This window comes from Zootermopsis nevadensis, unplaced genomic scaffold (assembly GCF_977971745.1).
Source record: "Zootermopsis nevadensis isolate Lab colony 2312 unplaced genomic scaffold, Znev_1.0 Znev_ptg000061l, whole genome shotgun sequence".
Classification (NCBI taxonomy): Eukaryota; Metazoa; Arthropoda; class Insecta; order Blattodea; family Termopsidae; genus Zootermopsis; species Zootermopsis nevadensis.
The window spans coordinates 5369481-5393046 of record NW_028259192.1 but is presented as its reverse complement, the minus strand read 5'-3'; the positions used below and the strand labels follow the sequence as shown (position 1 = coordinate 5393046).

At 41.0% G+C, this 23566-nt stretch overlaps 1 protein-coding gene across 20 annotated transcripts in view; it reads left to right on the top strand.

Annotated features, from left to right (window-relative positions):
* The window catches only part of robo1 (roundabout guidance receptor 1), a 697225-nt gene that overhangs the window by 544085 nt on the left and 129574 nt on the right, over positions 1 to 23566 (top strand). The gene's annotated exons all lie outside the window — the stretch shown is intronic.

Sequence of the window (23566 nt, the reverse complement as noted above, 5' to 3'; positions counted from 1 at the left end):
TTGAAGTTGTTGCCAGGTAGGGGCGAGGGTGGGATTTATTTTCCCACCAACCACACGTGTGTGACCTGGACCTGGCCTCGCATCTATTAGCAGGATTTTTCTTTTCATATCTTTCTGCTAAGGCTAAGACGTTTCCTGCGTGCCTTAACCACGGGCCCGAATAATTAGCGTTAACTCGTACGAGAGGCGACCGTCTCTTGTCACCGAGACGGGAAGTCTCGTGCTTTGCTTTACAGAGGGCTCTGCGAATATTATGTAGGCGTTCTTTACATGTACGTGTTGACTCCTACGGTTAGTAGTAACGATTAAACTTCACCGCTTTTAGACGGAGATCTTGTTACTGAAAACAGTTTTATTTAAAGTACACGTTTTAATAAATGATAATATTAAAATACACTGGTTTATTTAATGTGCTTGCCAATAGGTTAAAAGCGAAACACTGGGAAAAAGAAAACATATTTTGATTGGACAAAGCTGACGTATCCGCAAGCGAAATGACGTATTTGTTAGTGATGTCAATGCTCCCATGGACTGCATTGGCAGCAGAACCACATCTGGCTGAGGGACTGACCTTGAAATTTAGATTCGCAGTAAAAGTAGAGTAGTTTTGATTGACACAGTTGGCACGCGCAGACTAGCAGTATCCGAAGCAGATAAGCAACTATTTTTACCACCAAATACACCAATAAGATAAATAAGCCTCATCCTTATCACTTAGAATGCAAAACATTAGGAATTGAAACGACAGACAACTGGTAGGAACACACGCCTAAGCCAGAATGTGACCATGAAAACATTGCTGTTTAATTAAAGGATACAAGTTCTGGAAAATTAGGCCTGACATAAGAATTAAAAATAACAAAGATAAAGTTTGCTTGTTGGTAGATGTAGCAGTGCCATAGGAGAAGAATGTAATCGAGAAGGTAGAAATTCAGTTAATGTGGAACACGAAATGTTTGGCCAAACCTGTAATTATTGGAGCTACGGAAATTGTAACTAACGGACAAAAAAAATCTGGTAACAATAAATACCAGGAAAGCATTCAATAGATTCTATAAAAACAGCCACACTATAACCTCACACATTATAAGGAAAGTGTTACAATCAGAAACTTGAAGTCTGAGTGGTGGGGTGAACCGCGTGTTTTAGTAGGCTGTATGCACTATTAAATTAACAGTGTTCTAGGCAGCCCGAAGTTCAACTGTGGCTTACTTAGGGTCTCGCGTATGACCTCGCCTCTGAGATACCACGCACAGTTTCGCTGTGCTGTATGTAGGTTCTCTGCATGCTAAGTAATTTACAAGCACCCCAGTTATATTCCCTAGAAAACTTTAATGCATTCCTTCTTCGATTGACTCTCGATATCTCCCAAGTCACGGAATGTTTGGCTGGATTTCTCATACTAAATAAACATGGTTTCCATAGCAACGCTTTAATTTCCGGCAGTACACACTGAAATTGGGAAGACGTTACGGTCTTTTTCGTATTATTACGTAACGAAAGAAGGCAGTTACTATCGCAGCCCAGCGTACGTGTATTGACACACGCGCGCTCTGTTGTCATTGTTTTCTATTGATAATATTGTATGACGTCAGTTTTGAAGGTACATATTTTCATTTTTTTAAAAGGGAAACATATCTATTCATGCTACTATGGGACATAGAGACACCCCCAGGCATTAATATTTCCGGTGAGTTGTTTGTAAGCTTTGCTCTTAGATTCGTATTACCCTGTTTCAAGTACCAGTTGGATGAAACCTGGAACGATCCTACACTTAATGGACGTGACATCAAAGAGAGAAATCGAGATATTCTGTGCGTGAAATGAATCGAGCGTCGATCAGCCCTACACGTGAACACAGCGATAATGTGTCTCATTTGAGCAATGCCCTGTTTTGAACTCGACAGGGGCACAGTTTCGTGGTTTTCCTCAGGTTAAGGTCCATGACATTCTTGATCTGGACACTAGATGACTAAACGCTTTAGCTAAGTTAACCAATGTTTATGTGGTGACTGACAAACACCCCCCCCCCCCCCCCCCCGACACAGGGACATTGAAAAATTCCAACTCCCTACCGACATCGAACTCCTGCCATCCGCGAGCAAACCAGTTCGCCAATCGGCCAAGGCGTTTGTTTCGGAGAGTTGACTGACTGGCCTCAGACCTTTTTCCACTACATAGGGGGAAAAGGCTGGTCGATAAAAGTAAACAGTAAAGTACCTATATCGTGGACATGTATGAACAGATGTAAAACATTCTGCGAGCAATATTTTGTCCTGCGGCAACTGGCGTGAGTTTCAATTTTAATTTCTACCAGTGCTGCCAACTGAGGTATTTAGGTAAACAAATACATAAACCATGAAGCAGGGTCCGTTACCACCAGTACATAAAGCATATTGAGGGCGCTGATGGGTGAGGGACCTCCAGATATGAAGGGTAACTCCTAACAACCCCCCGCCCCCCAAGAAAACAGTATGTTACGAAATGTTTCACAATACTGGCAATGAATCTCGGGATACCACAAAAATGTTGAGAGTTGTGTGAATGGCCTGGTCTTTCACTAAGGACACTGCCTTCTTTGGTCTACGCGTTCTTGGACATTGTCCATAAAAGCGATTCTGTTCCGTTTTTACGTATAACCATTTACTGAAATGGCTGGCTTGAGCTACTCTGTATGGAATGTGTGGTAATCGAAGTAATACGACTATAGTATGGTGTTTTGTGGTCTCTGCAAAGTCATTGTAAAAAGTAATAGTACTGATCATGAGCACATAATTTTTCATATCCTTTCGGACACGCAGAAAAAAATTCTGGGCCAAAAATATATCTTGGGTGGCAGTGTCCCGTGAGAACACATGATGGGGCTTGTAAACGAATGGAGACAATACGAACAAAATTTCTTTCGGGCTTGTACTGTACTAAAACGTTAAGATTGATTTTAATAGAGTACATTTTCAGCCGAATATTTGAAAACTCAATTCGTACCTCTAAGAAAACAGCTCGAAGACGGTAGTATGGGGCGTAGCACCGCGTTGCCTTATAATTATTGACCGACGTTTTAGATAAACGTTTCTAACCTCTATAATCAAGATTTTGGAAGTAAGATCCTCTGGGATGTCGAACAGTAAGAATATCAGGTTACAAAGAATTACTTCAATTTTTTTATACTTGTCGTGATAACCTGAAACGTCGCCACCGAAATACAACGCGTTTCCTCTAGGTAGATAGGTTTTAAGGGTAAAGTGTATAAAAGAGGTATTTTAATGTTAACAATTTTGGAAACGTGAAAAAACCATCAAAATCCTTGCTTAAAACAGCAAAGCAGCGTGTCTCCATTTTCCCCGTAACTTGACTGATGACCTCTCCACTGGGGCATCGGGCGATTCTTTTATATATGAAACAACGTAATACGAAATTTCGAGCAAAACTTTATAGCTACTCCTTATTCTACAAACTGGTTAATGTGTTTTGAGTTAAAAGTTTGTGTTTATTCTGTGAAACTGAGGGCAAATGCATAGTTATTGAATATAGCACGTGGTACATACATGCTAGCTATAGTCGTGCTTTAAGAGTTAAATCGTGCTAGGGGTGAAAAGTTTGAAGCAGGAAGCGACAGTTAAACTTCACTTGACACGTGGCTCGATCTGCAATTTGTCCGCAACGCAACAGCTGAGCCCGCGGCAGCGTCTCTAGGGACAGGACCCCGGCGTCACTGCGTAGATTTATTGAAAACGCGACTGACATTTCTGGTGGCCGTGTGTGCTTGGATATAATGCCAACATACGTCAAAAGAAGCTTGAAATAACTGGTATTTGGTCTGTTCTGCACGCCTTAATTGTTGGTGCCTTTGAAGTAGAACTTTTTTTAATGGAAACACAAAAACATATTCGTTCCCTAACGTCACTATGAAGTTTTGTATTTGGACGAACAGGATTAAGTTTATAAAGCCTGTTCCATCAACACTCATCCATATATTTCTGGGTTACTCTCCGTTTGTTGTTTCTGCTCATAAATGCACATTTTTAAAATTTAAATGATTAAAAGTAAAACACCCTAATGTATATGCGTCAGGTACTGTCTAAAATGCCCGCTTTTGTAATGTTACTTTATGTCATGTAATGTTACTTTATGTCATGTAATGTTACTTCATGTATTGTAATGTTACTTTTTCGTGTAATGTTAGTTTATGTCTTGTAATGTTACTTTATGTCTTGTAATGTTACTTTATGTCTTGTAATGTTACTTTGTCTTGTAGTGTTACTTCATGCCTTGTAATGTTACTTCATGTCTTGTAATGTTACTTCATGTCATGTAATTTTACTTTAAGTAATCTAATGTTACTTTATGGCATGTAATGTTACTTTTTCATGTAATGTTACTTTATGTCTTGTAATGTTACTTTGTCTTGTAGTGTTACTTCATGTCTTGTAATGTTACTTCATGTCTTGTAATGTTACTTTGTCATGTAATGTTACTTCATGTCTTGTAATGTTACTTCATGTCTTGTAATGTTACTTCATATCTTGTAATGTTACTTTGTCATGTAATGTTACTTCATGTCTTGTAATGTTACTTCAAGTCTTGTAATGTTACTTTTTCATGTAATGTTACTTTATGTCTTGTAATGTTACTTCATATCTTGTAATGTTACCTCATGTCTTGTAATGTTACTTCATGTCTTGTAATGTTACTTCATATCTTGTAATGTTACTTTTTCATGTAATGTTACTTTATGCCTTGTAATGTTACTTCATGTCTTGTAATGTTACTTTATGTCTTGTAATGCTACTTTGTCTTGTAATGCTACTTTGTCTTGTAATGCTACTTTGTCTTGTAATGTTACTTCATGTCTTTGCCATATGCCATAACTAATCGCAGAATTTACGTTCCATATTTGCAGTAAAATATATCGATGTTACTTCTGGTTCATGTGTCAGTGTTAAGCAGCTCTGAAGCATTTGCGCATGCATGGCTTTGGATCGACGCATTTTGGTGGATGTCGTTATGTGAGATTGACATATTTGACGCTCGTACACGAACATTTCTTCTTATAACATTCAATAGAGGAAGAATCAAACGGACACGTCACTGACAAAGAAGGAATGCGAACTAAGAAAAGAGGAAACGAGAGGCAAGAAACACGAGCCTTGTTTCGTAAAATTGTTTTTGTTGTGACGGCGAGAGACATTATTTTACCACAACAGCAGAGAACTTCGGCAAGCGAGCGATTTCCGTGTCTTTAGTTGGTTGTTGAATGAGGTCAGACTGTGTCAAGCTTTTGAGTCTCGTTGCATTGTTTGCGTCTGTCGTTCGGAATTGTTCCAGAAAAAACAAGAAACACCTTAAACAATACAATCAAAGGAGCCCGAGCTTCCGCGTTGCCTGACGCCATTTTGCCGCCTGGGCGTTTGCATTCCCGCATAGACCACGCTGTCCGTCTTTCTATAAGTATGTAGGAACGCCTGAATAGATTTTCATGAAATTTAGTATAGACGTTATGCCATCGCAGGTTCGTCGAAACTCGTACATTTTAATCACCTACAGTCGGTAATGCCAACTTGACGGTTGCTCAAACTTGTGAAGTCGATGGCACCATAAGCGAAGCCAGCCTTCCTGAAGAAAATGTTTTTAATGACCAGTCTTTCGACACTATTTTGTGACTTGTTCCCACTTAGGTGTTTTCATGCTCCAGACATGGCCTAATATCAGTTGCGGTCTCGCTATTTTTGGTTTGCAGGTGAGTCTACAGAAAACTCATCCGAAATCGGAAGATTATTTCGCAATAATCAGTATTAGAAAACAGGCAGCAGTTAAACCAGACGTTAGTTTTTATTTCTTAATTTTAGAATGATTTTACTGATGTGGATATGTGATTCAACTCATTCTTTCTAAAAAGACAGCGTAGTTACAGAATGTATTATGAGAGACGCCATCAACTGTGGCCGGATAACATTTGATAGAATTCAGTCTAGTGGTTCTGGAAATTCTACAGCGTCTATAGTTACATATAATTAATTACCTGGGAAACCGTGAGACGGAAAAAAGTTAGTTGAGTGTACAACGCGTTTTGTTTTTGTCTGCAACGTTTGCTCGAAACATTATTTGCTCTATGAAATACGTAATGAGCTACACTTGAAGCATGTTGAAATGCTCATTTTCTTCTATCTGTTTTGTTTTATATAAAAGGGATTTGATGAAATAACTTCTACTTACATCAACGGACGTTTTATAGACTCTTTCTTGTTTTACACTTATCACAGGTACGAGTTATGAGCCGGGATAGCTCAGTCAGTATAGTGACTAGCTACGGGCTGGACGACCGGGGCTCGATCCCCGACGGGGGCAGAGGAGTTTTCCTCTAGCCTCTGCGTCCAGACCGGCTCTGGGGCCCACCCAGCCTCCTCTACAATGGGTACCGGGGTCCTTTCCCGGGGGTAAAGCCGGCCGGGGCGTGATGCCGACCACTCACCCCCATCTAGTGCCGAGGTCAAGGAAGAGAGGAGCTATACCTCCTCTCACCCCAAGCGCCTACATGGCGCATAGCGGGACAAACTTTACTTTTACAGGTACGAGTTAGCAAGGAACGTTTCGCGTTCGGGCGTGTTGATATAGTTTACTAGCTACGGTCCAAGGCCCGTCATTTTCATTTAGCGAAACAAATTAGATTCAGAATTAAATAAACGGGCAGTTGAGAATTTAATTCGTAACTGGAAATCCAATAAGATTTTACCCGCACTTACCTAATCGATATTCCTGTCATGTTTTTTTTTCTGTTTTCCACAGGACATTTTTTAAATCTCATTTCAAGAACTTCGACCATTTGAAGATAAACTCGGGCCAAATGCTTCAGATTATAAAATTTGGGCCCGTGCTGGCGTCTACAGGAAAGACGGTAACATAGTAGACGAAACAAGAATTTATATCAAATCGACATTTCTGAACCTACTACAATATTATATTTGGAATTTCACTTGTTATCTCAGCGTTGAAGATTCTCAGCATTTTATTCGGGGTGTTTTGACGTGTCTCACAATATATCTAGAATTATCAAAGACCATAGTAGGCCCTCATCGTTGGGATAAAGGCGGCCAAATTGTGAAGCCAACCTAATTGTCAGTGCGAAGCTATGACTTTCACTTTTATGGCGTGTAGTTTTCTGTATGTATTTAAATACATTAACGTTTCTTCATCCTGTGAAGATTAGTTGTGAAACTTATAACGTACATCCCATATGAGAAAGTTTATAGTATTTATATTTTTACACAGCACATTGAAACAGATTTCAAATTGATCGGCGCTTAAAGCAATTCTGTTAATAGAAATCTCAGCCTGCTTCTTTAAAAATGTCACATTATCTAGCTGATTTATCAGGGCTCTAAAGCAAAATTCTTTACAGGCCTTCGTTTTATTTTCCGTCGAGATACGAATCCAGCTACTTAACTTAATTAGTCTATCGTGGCAAAGTCATGACATATCTAGTTACGTAAATTTATTTTCCCCACACTAATAAATTCCTCTCTGTTCATTTGTTTGTGACTGTTTCGCCAAGTGTAAGAGTATTTCACTGTCACAGTAGGTTTGGTAATTTGTATTCGATTAACCCTTTAGAAACCGAAGCTGGTCTCAATGATATTAATAATTTAGTCCGTACCGCATAGAAAACACCAGACTTCACCATTACAAATATCAATTGGTTTTTGCTGGTTAAGGAAGTAATACAGCTGTTTATCACGAAGATTATTTGTAACACAAAAAATATAATACGAGGATTTACTGATTTTTGAAGAAGTTTGAACAAATAGTTAACATTGTTTAACACTGTGTAAGATTTGAGGTTTTCGTTTAATACTTTTTTTTGAAAAGTTGCGTTTGTGAAGTGGATGGCAAACAAAAATGCCTGCAATGAATAGTAGGACGTATTTTAACATAAAGATTACCATTTGTAATTTCCCCATTCTCTGGCGTTTTGTAATGTAGCTATTCTCAGCTTTTTTTCACTTCCTTGTTCAGAACGAAAACGTGTCTCGGGGATTTATGACGTTCCCCTTCCTATGAAATGAATAACCAGGCAGTGCTGCTGCCGCGTTAGGAAATGCAATTACCACAAATTATACACAGATTAGCTTCATTTTAGGCGGTTTAATGGCACAGACCGAGAGTTTCTTCTGCGTTACCCCCTTCCACCCTCACAATTATATTGATCGTACTTGCTTCTCGCTCTCTGCGTTAGATTTTTTCCCACATAACTACTTAATTTATGACAATTTGACGATAAAGAATTCTTAATTTCTCTCCAGATGGTGTAAAAGAAACGTCTATTATGTACCGTAAAACCTGTTCAAGATGGGACGACACTTCGACAGCAAAATGTTTTAAGAAATTCCTCGTTCAATAAAACCGGTAAATAAACGATGGATTATGCAAACCTTCGCCGCTGTTTGTAACGTTCTTTTGTTCATATCCTTTGGAATGAGAGAACTTCGCTAATCAGTGCAGTGACTGACTTCTTCATTTGCATATCAGAATACACTGCTGTATTTTCTTTTATAAGATTTTCCTGCCGTCTATTAGAAGGAGTAGTGTTTTATATTTTGTCCAATTTATTTCTTACATACTTTTGTATTAATGTATTATTTCAGAAATTTATATTTCCGTGATCTTGCGTTTAGAAACCACTTTTATACAGTGTCGCAGTTTTCTCTTTCCAAGTCGGAAGCCGCATTACGACGTTCACTTTTTATACAATTCTGTATTTTACGGCGATGAACCGCACTGCGTTTACTGATTAAGTTAGACTGTCACTTCCACGCCCCTGGCGGCAGCAACTGTTATTATTTGGGTTAGTTGATTTCATTGTTTTTCACGGAGTGATACTTGACTCGTGTTGGGGAAACGTTGTAGCTCTTGGCGATGAGCAGTGCAGTTCCAGCAGCAATGCAGTCTCTCACGGGCTTTTGTTAATAACGTTCATGATCATTTACTTCAGTGGTATTCAACCTTTTTTGTTCTCGTACCCCCAGATATAATTTCTCTTCAACTTTGTGCCCTCAAAGTTGTTGGTGTATAATTCAAGTTATACATAGTATATAATCTACATCTAAAATAAATTAAATAAATTACATTACTGATTATTCAGTGTTTATCATAAAATAATATTTTTTTAAATTTCACTTACCCCCTAAGATGTCTTCCTGTACCCCCGGGGGTACGCGTACCCCAGGTTGGATACCACTGATTTACATCAACTGGCCCCTCTTTTTTCAAGCGATAATTCCATACAACATGTTTTACAACGAATATTTTCCTAAACGACAATTAGCAATTTATCTTTGCAATGGAGACATTATTCTAGTTTTTTTGAAGCAAAAACTGAATTTTTAATTTTAAATTGGTTTTACGCTTCTTTCTGTAACCAAGAATATTATGTATGCTGTTCTATAATATTCACAGATTCCAGAATAGACGCGTTTGTATATTTCTAGAGCCAAAATGGCGCTTAAATTCTAAGAACAACATAGCGTAATAAAATTTCACTTCTTTGGTAAATTCCGGGAACTGTAGTTGGTAGTAAAATTAGCACTTCTTCTGTCCTTCGGCCAGTACTTTTCATTCGGTAGCAATTTTTTATTTACGTTTTCTCGTTAAAACGTTCCAGCTTTTATATATTTTTTTGCCCATTTGATCACTTGGAGCCAAAGAAATATTCCGGAGAAGACAATTTTCCGTTTCATTGTATAAGTTTTGGAACCTCCCTCGCCGCAGTCCTAATGCTGCCGTAATGATAAAGAAATTGAGTATTTCTTCTTATAAATATGCATGACTTGAAAGTTTGCCAGCTAACGTACTCCCTGAACGCCGCTGTAAGAAAGAGTCTTCGCAGAATCCAGAATGCTGTACCACATAGGCTGTTTCACGGACCCAGTTATCAGATGCGACTTCTCGTTCTTGTCTCCCTGTGTGAGCAAATCGTGCGTGTGTTTTCCCCCCCCGATGACAGCAGCGATTGTGAAGAAAAAACTGCAGGGAATTTTGTTTTTACTACAACTAAGATGAACTCTAAACAACGTTTTAGAACAACTTGAGCTTATCAGATCTGCCACTACTCTCCAGTATCAGATTGGTAGATCTATTACTTCTCTGACTTAGATAATAGCTACTTGAGGGATAATCTTCGCTATCCGAAATGGTTCCAGTCTTTCATCCAAGAGGTTTCTGGTACAATCCTTCAATTGTTTTAGGCCTATGACCTAATCCGTCCATATACACAGGTCTTCATTTTTATTTATATTTATTTAGTGTTCTGTCTGAGGACAGGTCCACATGAACAGGATCCTTCCATCCTTTTCTCGGACTGGGACCTGTTCATATACGTTCTTGGCAGATGATCCAGAAGTGGTTTGCCATTGCCTTCTTCTGTGTGTGAATGGAGTAATTGTTGGGATGCCACGGAGAAACCGGGGAAGCCCCCGGAGGAAAACTCCGTGTTGCCTAGACCACGGCCTTGCCCAACACAAGTTATAAATTCGAACCCGAGACCCCAGGATTACAAGGCCAGCGTTCTAACCGCTAGACCACCGTGGCAGGTCTTCACTATTCATGATTATCTCCCATCTAATTCGAAGCCATATAGCCTCATCTAGTTAGAAACATCGTAGTCTAATTATCTAAATTACCCAAGTGTCTAATCTGTTGCGATTAACCACAGAGTTGTCGGGAAATTTCCAATGTTTCAGGATACCCGAAGCCCCATTTACTGTGTTGACGACAGCCTGCCAATGGACCCTTGTCAGATTATCTACTCCATTTTAATAGTCTTTGTATAAAACAGGCGTCTCCTCGATCCAGGAACATAGCAGCCTTCAGCGCTGATGACTAGATCGAGTTCCGCATGAGATTTCCGGTGAATGTTAAAGACTCATCTCCGAGTATGTCGGAGTTGAAGACTTGTGTTTACTCAGTACCTCGAGATGTGCAGTGTACATGGCACAACTGCAATCCTCAACAAACATTGCAGTTGCCACGTTGATGAACACGAAAACTTCGACGCGGCTGTCACCCGAAGGCCGTCGGATACCGCTGAGTATCTGTTCACTATCTGAGTAACAAGGCATGCCCCCACCATGTGCATTCAAATTGTGTTACATTTACGTAAGTACATACTTCATCGTCCTTGTTAGCCAACAGAATATCAGCGAACGACTGATTGAAATACTTTGGCTCTCGGTCGGTAATGATGCGTTGCGAGTAAGTTGATTAGAGCAATCGTGTATCTGCACGCGGTCCTACGATTCAAATCATTGGTTGTACCCTCGCCCCATGGTGGGATCGCCTACAGTTGCAAATGTGAAGATATAACTAGTTTTGAAACTTCGTTGTGTGATGATATTTTACGTATTGTCGATGCTGTTTTTGTCCAATGGATTTTGATGATTAAATTACGTTGAAACGAAGCGTCGGTATTAGAAAGTTCCCTGTAATTAAACTTGTGAATTGGAAATTTACACTGTCTGCAACCCATGGTATATAATGTAATATTTCGTACAGATTTGTGCATTAGTAGCAGAGCTTTAATGCATCGAACGATGAATCCCACGGAGATAAATAATGTTTATGATCTGTGATCATATCTTTTAAAATTCAGCTTTGTGTTCGTTTTAGTTTAAAAATTTAACGTTTTTATTATTATTTTTATTTTATTTTATTTTATTTTTATTATTCTTATCTGTAAGCAAAAACTATTATTTTATTATTGAGGAGGAAATCTGTTGAATGTTGAACTGATATTATACCACTGCAGTTCTAAAGAAAATGTAGTTTAAAGTTAAGTTTATTTCAAAAGCATATACAATTTTGTAAATCTTACGTACAGTCGATTATCTTGTTCGAGAGTAATCGATAGTGAGAGTACTGTGTCCTGTCGTTAAATATTACATTGTAATGGCGTCTGTCTTGTATAGATCTCATTTAATGCCTCATAAAAGCGGGGGTTTTTCCTAGAAATTATATCAGAACTCCCTAATGTGGGTGCACCGGCGCCAGAAGATGGATTCTGCTGTGTATAATTCAGCCCCCAGGTAGCGTTGGTGCCAGTGAATTGCTAATAGGCTGCTTCAGAGGAACTTTAACGACCTACATCCACGCACCGCGATGCCTGCACGCACCGACCGAGCGAACCCTCAAATGCACCCCGCTTTGTTGAGTTTCAGTGCCAGGGTATATTGATCTGGCCTGACACGTTCTGTCTTCCTTCTGATAATGCCCATTGTTCGGAATTTTGCCCTACCCGATCCTGCCACAAGCGTGCCCAACAAATTATGCCGAGAATGGTCTGTGTTTATCCTCGGCGTTCATGTACTTTTGTTTCTTTGTAAGATTTTGAGTTTCAAGCACTGTCTGGGTTGTAGCGCCGTGTGGTTTGGTGGAAGTTTACCGACGTTTCAGAGATCATGCTGCCTTCATTATCAGGGCTAAGAGGGAAGAAGGAACCCGGAAACGTCGGTAAATATCTGCAAGACTATGAAGACTTCTGTCTTCTGGGTTGTTGCGCTGTGTAGTCTGGTCGATGTTTACCAACGTTTCAGAGGTCATACTGCCTCCATCATCAGGGCGATGAGTATGAAGATTTCTATCTTCGGGGTTGTTGCGCTGTGTAGTCTGGTCGATGTTTACCAACGTTTCAGAGGTCATACTGCCTCCATCATCAGGGTGATGAGTATGAAGACTTCTGTCTTCTGCGTTGTTACGCCGTGTGGTCTGGTAGATGTTTACCAACGTTTCAGAGGTCATATTGCCTCCATCATCAGGGTGATGAGTATGAAGATTTCTGTCTTCTGGGTTGTTGCGCTGTGTAGTCTGGTAGATGTTTACCAACGTTTCAGAGGTCATACTGCCTCCATCATCAGGGCGATGAGTATGAAGACTTCTGTCTTCTGCGTTGTTACGCCGTGTGGTCTGGTAGATGTTTACCAACGTTTCAGAGGTCATACTGCCTCCATCATCAGGGCGATGAGTATGAAGATTTCTGTCTTCTGGGTTGTTGCGCTGTGTAGTCTGGTAGATGTTTACCAACGTTTCAGAGGTCATACTGCCTCCGTCATCAGGGTGATGAGTATGAAGATTTCTGTCTTCTGGTTTGTTGCGCTGTGTAGTCTGGTCGATGTTAACCAACGTTTCGGAGGTCATACTGCCTCCGTCATCAGGGCGATGAGACAGAAATATTCATACTCACCGCTGTGAAAACCTTAAATCTTATATCTGCAAGACTACACCGTGTCACAACCCAAAAGACAGTCATGTTCTTTTGTTTATATTCTATCTTTCGTACTTTTCTTTCAGCTTTAGTTTCTGTCGAAGAAAATTTATCTGCGTCCGAGGTAATTTTACTTCTGGACTAAAAATGTGATTGCCTTCATTAAACTTGATCTCGATACAAATTATTTTCTTACTTAAGTTCTGATGGAGCATTTTTAATATGCAGGGCAGCGAAATTATTCTCGTGACACTGAAATGCAAGGCCTTAAATAAACTTGCTCACACCGGGAAAGTGTTTACACGAAGATACATCACGAACTTCTGACGCCCAGTTTCTAAGTGTCGTGATGTGATCCGTACTTTTGTAAAATTTGTAGTTGCTAATAATTATCAGGTTTAATGCCACTGGTCCCACAAAATTGCCACTGTAACTTATCTGTTTAGGTAACAAAAAACACTGACGTCTTCCATGGACCGGACGGGATTCGAATGCGTAGCTGCATACCAGTTGAACCTGTTCTGCCCTTTTGTGTCGACGCTATGGGTCCCAGCTGATTAATACGTCGCCCTCGCACGACACGTGCGTAATCATTATCAGCATCGGCCGTGCAATCCGTTTCAATTTAACTACCGAACGCAGGGACCGAGCCGACGCTAATCCGCTTGTACTGCCAGCCGATTAGGGCGCGTTCGAAAGCCAGTCCTTGAGATTTGGATGAAACGGGTGAGGACTGCTTTCACTAGAAACAGGCTGTTTCTATGAAAGGAAAGTCGTAGTATTGTTATGGAAATTACGCTCGGAGTAAGAAACGTGATTGGTATCACGTGTCGGGGTACGTCTTGGGGACGTGAGCCCAAGGTATTTAAAGCAACATGGAAATTAGGGTCTTACTTATTTTACAAAATCAAGTCTTGGTAGTGGAATGTGTGTAAGAAATTTGTCGTATAGAAGTGTTTTATGAGACAGACGAACAGATATTTACGCCTATCAAACGCGCAAGCATTTCTTTTCGTATTTTGTTGTATTTAATTTTTGCGGTCAGAACACTATCCTTGTAAGCCCGGGGTCCCGGGTTCAATTCCCGGTGGTGCTCAAATTTATAACTTGTGTTGGGCAAGGCCGTGGTCTAGGCATCACGGAGTTTTCCTCCGGGGGCTTCCCCGATTTCTCCGTGGCATCCCAACAATTACTCCAGTCACACACAGAAGAAGGCAATGGCAAACCACTTCTGATCATCTCTGCCAAGAATGTATATATGTATGAGCAGGTCCCTGACAACCTGAAGAGGTTGGAAGGATCCTGTTCATAATATATGGACCTGTCGTCAGACAGAACACTACAAATAATAAATCTAGTGTCCATCCAACCTCACATGTTCGTTCGACCGCCGTGATCGTAGACCCAAATGTCATAACGAACGACTATACGAAATTTCACCAAAATCTGTGTGCAGCGGTTACCGCGTTGAACGATGCTGCGAGATGAACCGGTAGACGTACATAGCCAGTCCAAAATGTGCTCGTTTCCTGCCCACTGTGCAAAGAACGAAACATAAATGGCAAGTTCCCAGTGGACGTGAGTCTGCATTTCTGGGCGTGGCGATGTTCGTAGGTTCTTTCGGGCAGTCGGTCGTAACATTTGGCGATCTCACGTAACGTGGACACGGGGCATTGGCTGAATGATGCTTGTCCGGGGAGAATCTAGATATTATGCTTCATTGAAGCTTTGTTTACCACAGGTTCCTCAGGGACTGCTCTGGGGTTATCCCCTTACTGAGCTACCACGTCTCAAAAGAATCATCTTGAAGCAAGCCAAGTCATTAATCAGCAGTGGAGGTATTCAAGATACAAAACAATAATTTTGCCTGTTGTTTTGTATGGGTGCGAAACATGGTCTCTCACTCAGAGGGAGGAACACAGATTACAGGTGTTTGAGAACAGGGTGTTGAGAAGGATATTTGGGGCTAAGAGAGAAGACGATGGGGCGTGGAGAAAACTGCATAATGATGAGCTTAAAAATCTGTACTCCTTCCCCAATATTGTCAGGGAGATTAAGTCGAGAAGAATCAGATGGGCGAGGCATGTAGCGAGCATGAATGGGACAAGAGGTGTGCACCGGGTATTGGTCGGGAAGCCTGAGGGGAAGAGATCGCTGGGGAGACCTAGACGTAGATGAGAGGATGTCAGGCGGGATTTGTGGGAGATAGGAGTTGAAGGAGACTGGATTTTGTTGGCCCAGGACAGGGTCCGGTGAAGGACTTTGGTTATTTCGGTGATTAACCTTTGGGTTCTGTAAGCAATCTAGTTAGTTAGTTAGGGGGTATTCAAGAAATGTAGAATTGGTGAATGAATGTACGAATGACACACGATATGACTGAGCGAATAGCAAAATACGGATAACCAGGAAGGATGATAAGTCGTGGGAAAAGAATTGCATAAGATCAAAATAAAGATATCCATTTCGAATAGACCGGTCTTATGGGAGAGAGTGGAATCTGACAGATGAACTGAGCATGGGAGATAAGACAACAGGTGTGAAACAGAGATTGGTCACATACTACAGACAGCAGTGATATGACGGTTTGTGAAATTACGAACTTCACCGTTTGCTTAAGAACACTGCATCATTTTTTGAGACAGGTGAATAGCGTTTAGTGTAAACATTAATCCGGAGGTTGATAGCAAGTCTTTGTCAACTGTACTTCTCAGCTGCAGATGGTTTATCGTGTTCATGTTTAAATGTGTGTGTGTTTAAGTGTGTTTGTATTTCTGTGTATGCGGCCATTGGCATTGATGCAGACATCTCTAAGCTTGTGTTTTGTTTCACGTATCCGTCTATTTTTTCCTTCTACGAGGTGCGATCGGAAAGTTTCCAGACTGTGTCAATAGCGGGCGAATCGGATGTAGTATGAGCTTCTGACTTTAGGGGGTGCGGCCTACATTCATAGTGAATCAGTGTGCCAGCCGGCATCATCGAATTAGCATTTGTTTCTTAGTTACGGGCGTTTTGGTAGTGCATTACACCGACCCTCCTGCGATTTCGGAATGGCGTGTGCATCAAATTTTGCCAAAGACTCGCCAAAACGGCTACGGAAACCTATGAAATGCTAAAGCAAGCATTTGGGGAGTCCGCAATGGGTCGTGCACAAACTTTTGTGTGGCATTCACGTTTTAAAAATGGCCGAACCTCTGTCGATGATGACGAGCGTTCTGGACGACCATCTTCGAGCACAACGCCCGAAAATGTTACGAAGATTCGGCAGGCCATTCACGAAGATCGACGTCGTACCATCAACGACTTGTGCGACATTGTTGGGATAGGCTATGGGACCTGTCAGCTGATTCTAAAGGAAGAACTCCATATGCGACGCATCCTGTCTGAGGACCAGAAGCAGAATCGACTTCTCGTTTGTCAGGAGCTGAAAGATCTTGCAAAAACCGACCCCAACTTCCTTTCTAAGCTCCGTGTGACTTCTTCCTCTTCCCAAAGATGAAAATTCAGCTAAAGGGAAGGAGATTTGAGACGATAGAAGAGATTCAGGCAGAATCGCAGATGGTGCTTGACAGGCTGACAAAGAAAGATTTCCAGGGATGCTTCCAGGCTTGGCAGCGGCGCTGGGATCGTTGTGTTCACTCCCAGGGGAACTACTTCGAGGGTGATGGATGAATTTAATACCTGAGATAAGTGTACGGGTTTTTATAGGCGCAGTCTTGAAACTTTCCGATCGCACCTCGTAACTATGCCTGTGTTTGTATAGCTCTGTCTGTCTACGTGCTTGCATGTCTGAATGTAGTTCTCTCTAACCATTTTCCTTAATTTCTCGTATACCCCGACGCCAGGATAATTTTGGCTTGTAATTTCCTCACTCTTTTCTATATCTTGTTCGTTGCACCTTCAGATTCACATAGCACTAGAGTATTCTTCGTCGCTACGAATTTTTTTATCTTCCTAGGGGAATAGGAAATTAAGGGACATTAAAACGAAGCCTTTCCAGACGTCGAGATAGTCACGAAAACCCGCGATCCATCTTATGCGGGCCCGTCAAGTAATTAAAACGAGCCGAGCTCGGACTGATTACCATTAAATTAACTGTGCTACAAAACTTGACATGGCGCCCGGCCGCACTGCAGTTCTTACGGAAATCTGTCGTTTATACGAAGTGTCAGATAAAGACAAGAAATATTTTAGTATGTCTTTCTTCTAGGTTGTTGCAACGTGCAGTCTGGTAGAAGTTTACCGACGTTTTAGAGGTCGATCGCTCAGTTGATGGCATCAAGGATCTCTGAAACGTCGGTAAACGTATACCAGACTACACGGTGTAACGATCCATAAGACAGCCATGAGAACCCGAAAAATCTCACTGGTTGTATTTGTGTTACCGTCATTATTATTATTATTATTATTATTATTATTATTATTATTATTAGTGTTCTGTCTGACGACAGGTCCATATGAACAGGATCCTTCCATCCTTTTCTCGGACTGGGACCTGTTCATATACGTTCTTGGCAGATGATCCAGAAGTGGTTTGCCATTGCCTTCTTCTGTGTGTGAATGGAGTAATTGTTGGGATGCCACGGAGGAAAACTCCGTGTTGCCTAGACCACGGCCTTGTCCAACACAAGTTATAAATTCGGGCACCGCCGGGAATCGAACCCAAGACCCCAGGATTACAAGGCCAGCGTTCTAACCGCTAGACCATTGAAATAATGTGAATTGTAGTCGAATGGCTCAGGGGGAAGTCAAACGGCTGGATCTGATAATACAGGGTGGGTGGAAAGTAGGTAGGCATTACGTAATTGCTATGTATTGGAAATATAGAGGTTATAACCATTTCTCAATGCCTACTTACTTCCCACCCAACCTGTAGATGTCTTAACCTCTGATATAGTTGACTCTTTGTGACTTGATATTTTAACAGTGGTTTTCCTACTAAAGCTTTCAGTACGTCCAAATGTCCACGTCGTCCAGAACGTCTGTTCAGTGTTCCGCGATGAACAGAGATGGAGCAGCTGTCTTCCGTTCTTTACAAATACGAGCGGAACCCCATCATATGACGACGATGGACCTCGCTCGCTGGCCAGTTGTTAGTGGTTTTCTATAGCATAGGAATTCCGTGGAGAAGGTTGTCTGAATTGGTTTTAAAAGTGCCCGATTCTAATGTCTCGCGTGAATGTATAGTCGCCAGCAACCTCCAGTGCACCAGCCTGCAGATTTAGGACTACATAATCGCGAGAAATTGCATTTGAATAAATTTGCAGGTCGACTTGTGTTTCAGTGTTTTGTCGCACGAGATGAATCCGGTTCGAATTCATGCGCAAGCGATTAAGTCTGAGGCCTGCCAGCCAAACTCGAATTGATTCATTTGGAAAGTACACTTCTTCTGTGCTATTACTCAACTCTTCCAAGTTCCTATGTATCTTTAGCATGCAAGATAGGTATCTTGAGAGTTGTCATCCTAGTTGCTACTCGCTCCGTTGGGCAGCGTCGATGTCGCGCGAGTAGCCGTTCTACTAACTGTTAAGAAAACATCGGCACAGTATACAGTTTCTGTGACTTTGTTTTATAAACTGCACAGAAACGTTGTTCATTTGGACTCTCCTCCTCACCGATCGTCCGTGATTTCGTTACCAAGATAATCTGTGCTGTTGCAGTGCACTTGCCGTAAAGGTACAATTTGGCTGCACGCGACAGAGACAGGCGACAGAGTTACGAGACCGAGACTGGTCGCTTCCTGTCTGCTCTGTGTACAATCGTATGAAGTACAATTACGAGCGCGAGACAAAGACGGGCGACAGAGACAAAGCACAGGAGACCGCTCTCGGACCAGTAGTGTCTCGCGACGGGCTCAGGCAGCACTGTGTTGTTGAGTAAAATAATGGCAGAAATTAAATTTACTGGTGACCAAGACGAGCAATTGGTAGAATTAGTAGCAGAAAACCGACCACTGACCACCGACAGAAAGATCCTTCTTCACGTCTGGTTTTGAAAATTGAACTCATAGGTTTTCTTTGTTTCTTTCGCAACAAATAACACAGCAACACATCATCATCTTCTTCTTCTTCTTCGAGTAATCTTTTTAGAAGCATTTTTGTACTCATTTTTCACAGAATATGTGCACGTATGTCTCAACAAAACAAAGAAAACAAACACTTTGCCGCATGTCTCGGTCGTTACCTCAAAGGTGTGTGGCGATGTGTCCGTCTCCCGTCTCTGTCGCCTGCCTCGGTCGCTTGTCTCTGTCGCTTGCAGCCAAATTGTACCTTAAGATAACTCTGAGCGTGGACGGCCATTACAAGTACACCTGGAAGGGACGGGAAAACTACGAAACAGCGCAACTGAGAGATAACCCGCTTTTTCTTGTAGAATATCGGACGAGAAATTATTACGTTTAGGCTGTAGAATTAGGCCGTGCCTTCATTACTAGTGTGACAAGGTTCGTAATGTTGCTAGGTTCATGTTACACTTGAGCAGCAGTTGTTTTGCGTGTGGACCTTGTTAAGTAAAATAACCACTTCTAAAGACGATTTTCCGGGTTGGAATAACTTATTCAATTGTAACCTAAAATTGTCACTAGCATTTCAGTTGACCTTTATCGTTTTAATCAGACGTATACGTACAGTGCCGCCACGGTGGTCTAGCGGTTAGAACGCTGGCCTTGTAATCCTGGGGTCTTGGGTTCGATTCCCGGCGGTGCCCGAATTTATAACTTGTGTTGGGCAAGGCCGTGGTCTAGGCAACACGGAGTTTTCCTCCGGGGGCTTCCCCGGTTTCTCCGTGGCATCCTATTCACACACAGAAGAAGGCAATGGCAAACCACTTCTGGATCATCTGCCAAGAACGTATATGAACAGGTCCCAGTCCGAGAAAAGGATGGAAGGATCCTGTTCATATGGACCTGTCGTCAGACAGAACACTAAATAAATAATAATAATACGTACAGTGCCACATTTTGTAATGAATTTGTCACCGTTGGTTAAATTCGACGAAATTGTGCGGGTTACGTACACACCAAAGGAAAATATAAATATTTAAAGAGGCATTATCGCAGTTTGTACCAAATATTATTACGAAAATGATAGGTTTTAAGAACGTGTCTTCGTCGAGTTGGGTTCGTAGGCGTTGGAATTGATCGGCTTCCAAAACCTCGTTTTTGGTAAATGCGACGGGAATTATACAAGGTTGACCTTGAGCTAGGGAATACTGTTTCCTTAGCCCTTTCCCCCTTTCCTATATTCCGAGAGCAGTGAGTTAGTTTCACGAAAGTTTTTTGTGCTTTGGGCAGGAGAAAAGCAAAGTATTGAGTTGTGCAGTTCTGTTCTAGCATGGAATTCCAATGCACAGCTAACCCCATTAAACCCTGATAGGAAAGTAAAAAAGCATTACTCCTCACATTTATTTAATCTGTAAGTTGTATAACACAGTTAATTGAGAGCTCTGGACATCATTGACTGTTCTACTGGAACTCGGCAACTTTTCTTACTTGGAACCTTAGCTGTCGAATTTTCACGCTGGTTTGTGAAACCGTGCTTAAGGTGCAACCAGCTTGCGTGGTTAACGTTGCATAATCAGCTGACTTATATTGCAGAAACAAGGAAACAAATTGAAGAAAATTTTTCTTGGATATTATCCATCGTCTAGTAAATATAAAACGTAAAACGACGTTTCGGAGATGGGACTCTGTCTCCGTCTTCAGGTTCCTACACAGTTGGGCCCACTAGATAGAGCTAATCCCTATCTCCGGACGATGGATAATATCCAAGAAAATTTTTATTCAATTGACTCTTCACTATCGTCAAGAAGTTTTAGAAGGAAACAAATGTTTAAACTTTATATATAATATGTATTTTTCCGTATCACGACTTTATCTTTTATTACAGACTTAATACGTAACAAGATTTTGCAGAATTTGGCAGTTTTATATTTTACCTTTATCTTCATTTACATATTTTAATGACAGGAAATGCCACATATGAAAAGCCATAGAGTTCATTTTAACATTTTAAAGTGCAGCCTGAAGATAGGTTAAAACTGACGAAACACGTGTTTGAAAAGAAGACATTATTAGAAGAGATATTTGTGTAGACGGAAAAAAAATTCTTACTATAATTATACCGATGTCTTTTGCGCTGTGTGACCGTGTAGACTTGGTGTTTAAAGGTTGATAACCCCCGATATACTAACAAATGAGGATAAAATCAGCTGTGGTGCTGGCATGCAAACTCCGAGACATGGGAGTTTTTTTTTTTTTTTTTGAGTTCTGTCGGCCGGTTTCTGGATCGTGTGCCTGACTGCTTGCTCAGCGAACCGGAACGTCTGATAACTAATTACCTTCCAACTGTAATGGCCGCTTGGGCACGCGCCACCATTTATAAACAGGATCTGCCACTCGACTCCGTGCATCGTGATGGTATTTGCGACTCGTGGATGGAACGCGCCCGTCCGCCTACAATTGTTTACAAAGGAACACGTCCTCAGTGACTGTAAGTTGCCACTAAGACTGGCGATACCATATTAAAACGAATTCTGTGACGTTTGTGATCAGTCAAGTCTTCTAGTTCACGTTAAAGATACGTCTGGTGATTAATAAACATTAAGACTTTTGCATGTTTTTGAAATAAGAGCTCGTTTTCGAGACATATACTTTCACGGATAATATACAGGATTTAATCGTGGTTTGTCGTTTATTATATAGGCCTATTTGAAACCGGAGTTTTTCGAAAATTGTTCCGGTGTATTTTTTTATTTACAGGTAACTGAGTAATACAGGGGTGGCCAACCCAAATGATCTTTCGGGCCACTTTGGAAATGCATCATAACTCCGCGGGCCACATATGAAATTATATATCCCCATATTAGATTTAGATACACTATAGACATTTTTTTGGAGTGAAAAATTGAAACATAATGAGTTATTATTATTGTGTTTACTATTATTCTTACATGTAAACATAGATAATATAATAATAATGATACTAAGCGTACATTGTAAAGAAATATATAGCACTAAAAATTAAATATAGAAAATATATAAATATGAATGAAATAAAAATAATGAAATCATTAAAAAATATTTATTTTACTAGTGCGATATTTGTTTCTCCACTCTTTCACTTAGCTTTTGCAAATAAAATAAATATATTTTGTAAAAGTGTGATGAATCTCGCGGGCCGGAAAAAATGTTCAAGGCGGGCCACATGCGGGCCGCGGGTTGGCCACCCCTGGAGTAATAAGAAGAAAATTGCTATTCTGAGCCAAGGGTTCTTAATTTAGCGACATTTTAAAAACGCACGGTTCTTTTACATACTGATTCTTTCGCGCCAAGGATTTCACACGGCCTCGCCTCAGAATTTTGCCCTGCGTATAAAGTTTAAATCACCCTGTAGATAATGCTAACACAACTTTTTCGTCGTGGCATGTAATTTATTAGCTTCGATTTCAGGTTCACGTGTTCAGATGCATCGAGATATGGCTTTTTTGAACGTTGGCTGACCGACGTCGTACAAAGGCGTTAGGTCTGTGCTGCGTTGTTGCTATTGTCGTGCGTTTGCCCTTTGAACAAAGCTTGGGGAAAAATAATCTTGAGTAAACATCACTTACGCTTCCCAGCTGGGCTCGGGGCAAATAAATCATATTTCACAGCCCTTTTACAGCAGGATGAACGCAATTTATTAAACCCTTTGTATGCCACGACAATTCATTCATTTATTGTACTAACGGGAACAATTGAGTTGTGCCGGTTGGGTTTAATGTAAGAAGCCACCGGCATGTTTAGTAATTTTTTTTTTACTGAACTGGGAATAATAACTTCATTGCTTTCAGTGGCAAAATGAGAATAAATTTTAAACAACTTTTCTTTGGTCATTCTTGTATTTATTTGTATTGAGTGGAAGGCGGTGGCAAACTCACGTGTCTAGACTGGCGCCAGGACCCACCTAGCAATCCGCCTAGTGATAATCCGGGGATAAAGCGGCCGGAACGTGTAGCTGACCAATAACTTCGGTCTAGTAGCATGCACCTCCCTGTAGGACATCTTGGTGGTTTCTCTTGCAATACTGTTCGCCTATTGGCTGAAACAAAGTCTCGTTTGCAGCTGAAAATAGAAGAAAGCTATGAAGATTCAGTGTGGGGTGAAGTATGTCAAAACAGGTGCATTGAACGTCTAACTAATTAGACAGTTAATCAGTTAATCGAACCGAATAAGTTTTTTTTGGGCACATCAATTGTGTTATTCACAGTCTGGGTTTAGTTCAGATTCGTAGAGCCGTCAATTTTTACATTTTTTAGAATACGATATTTTAGACTAAACCACAG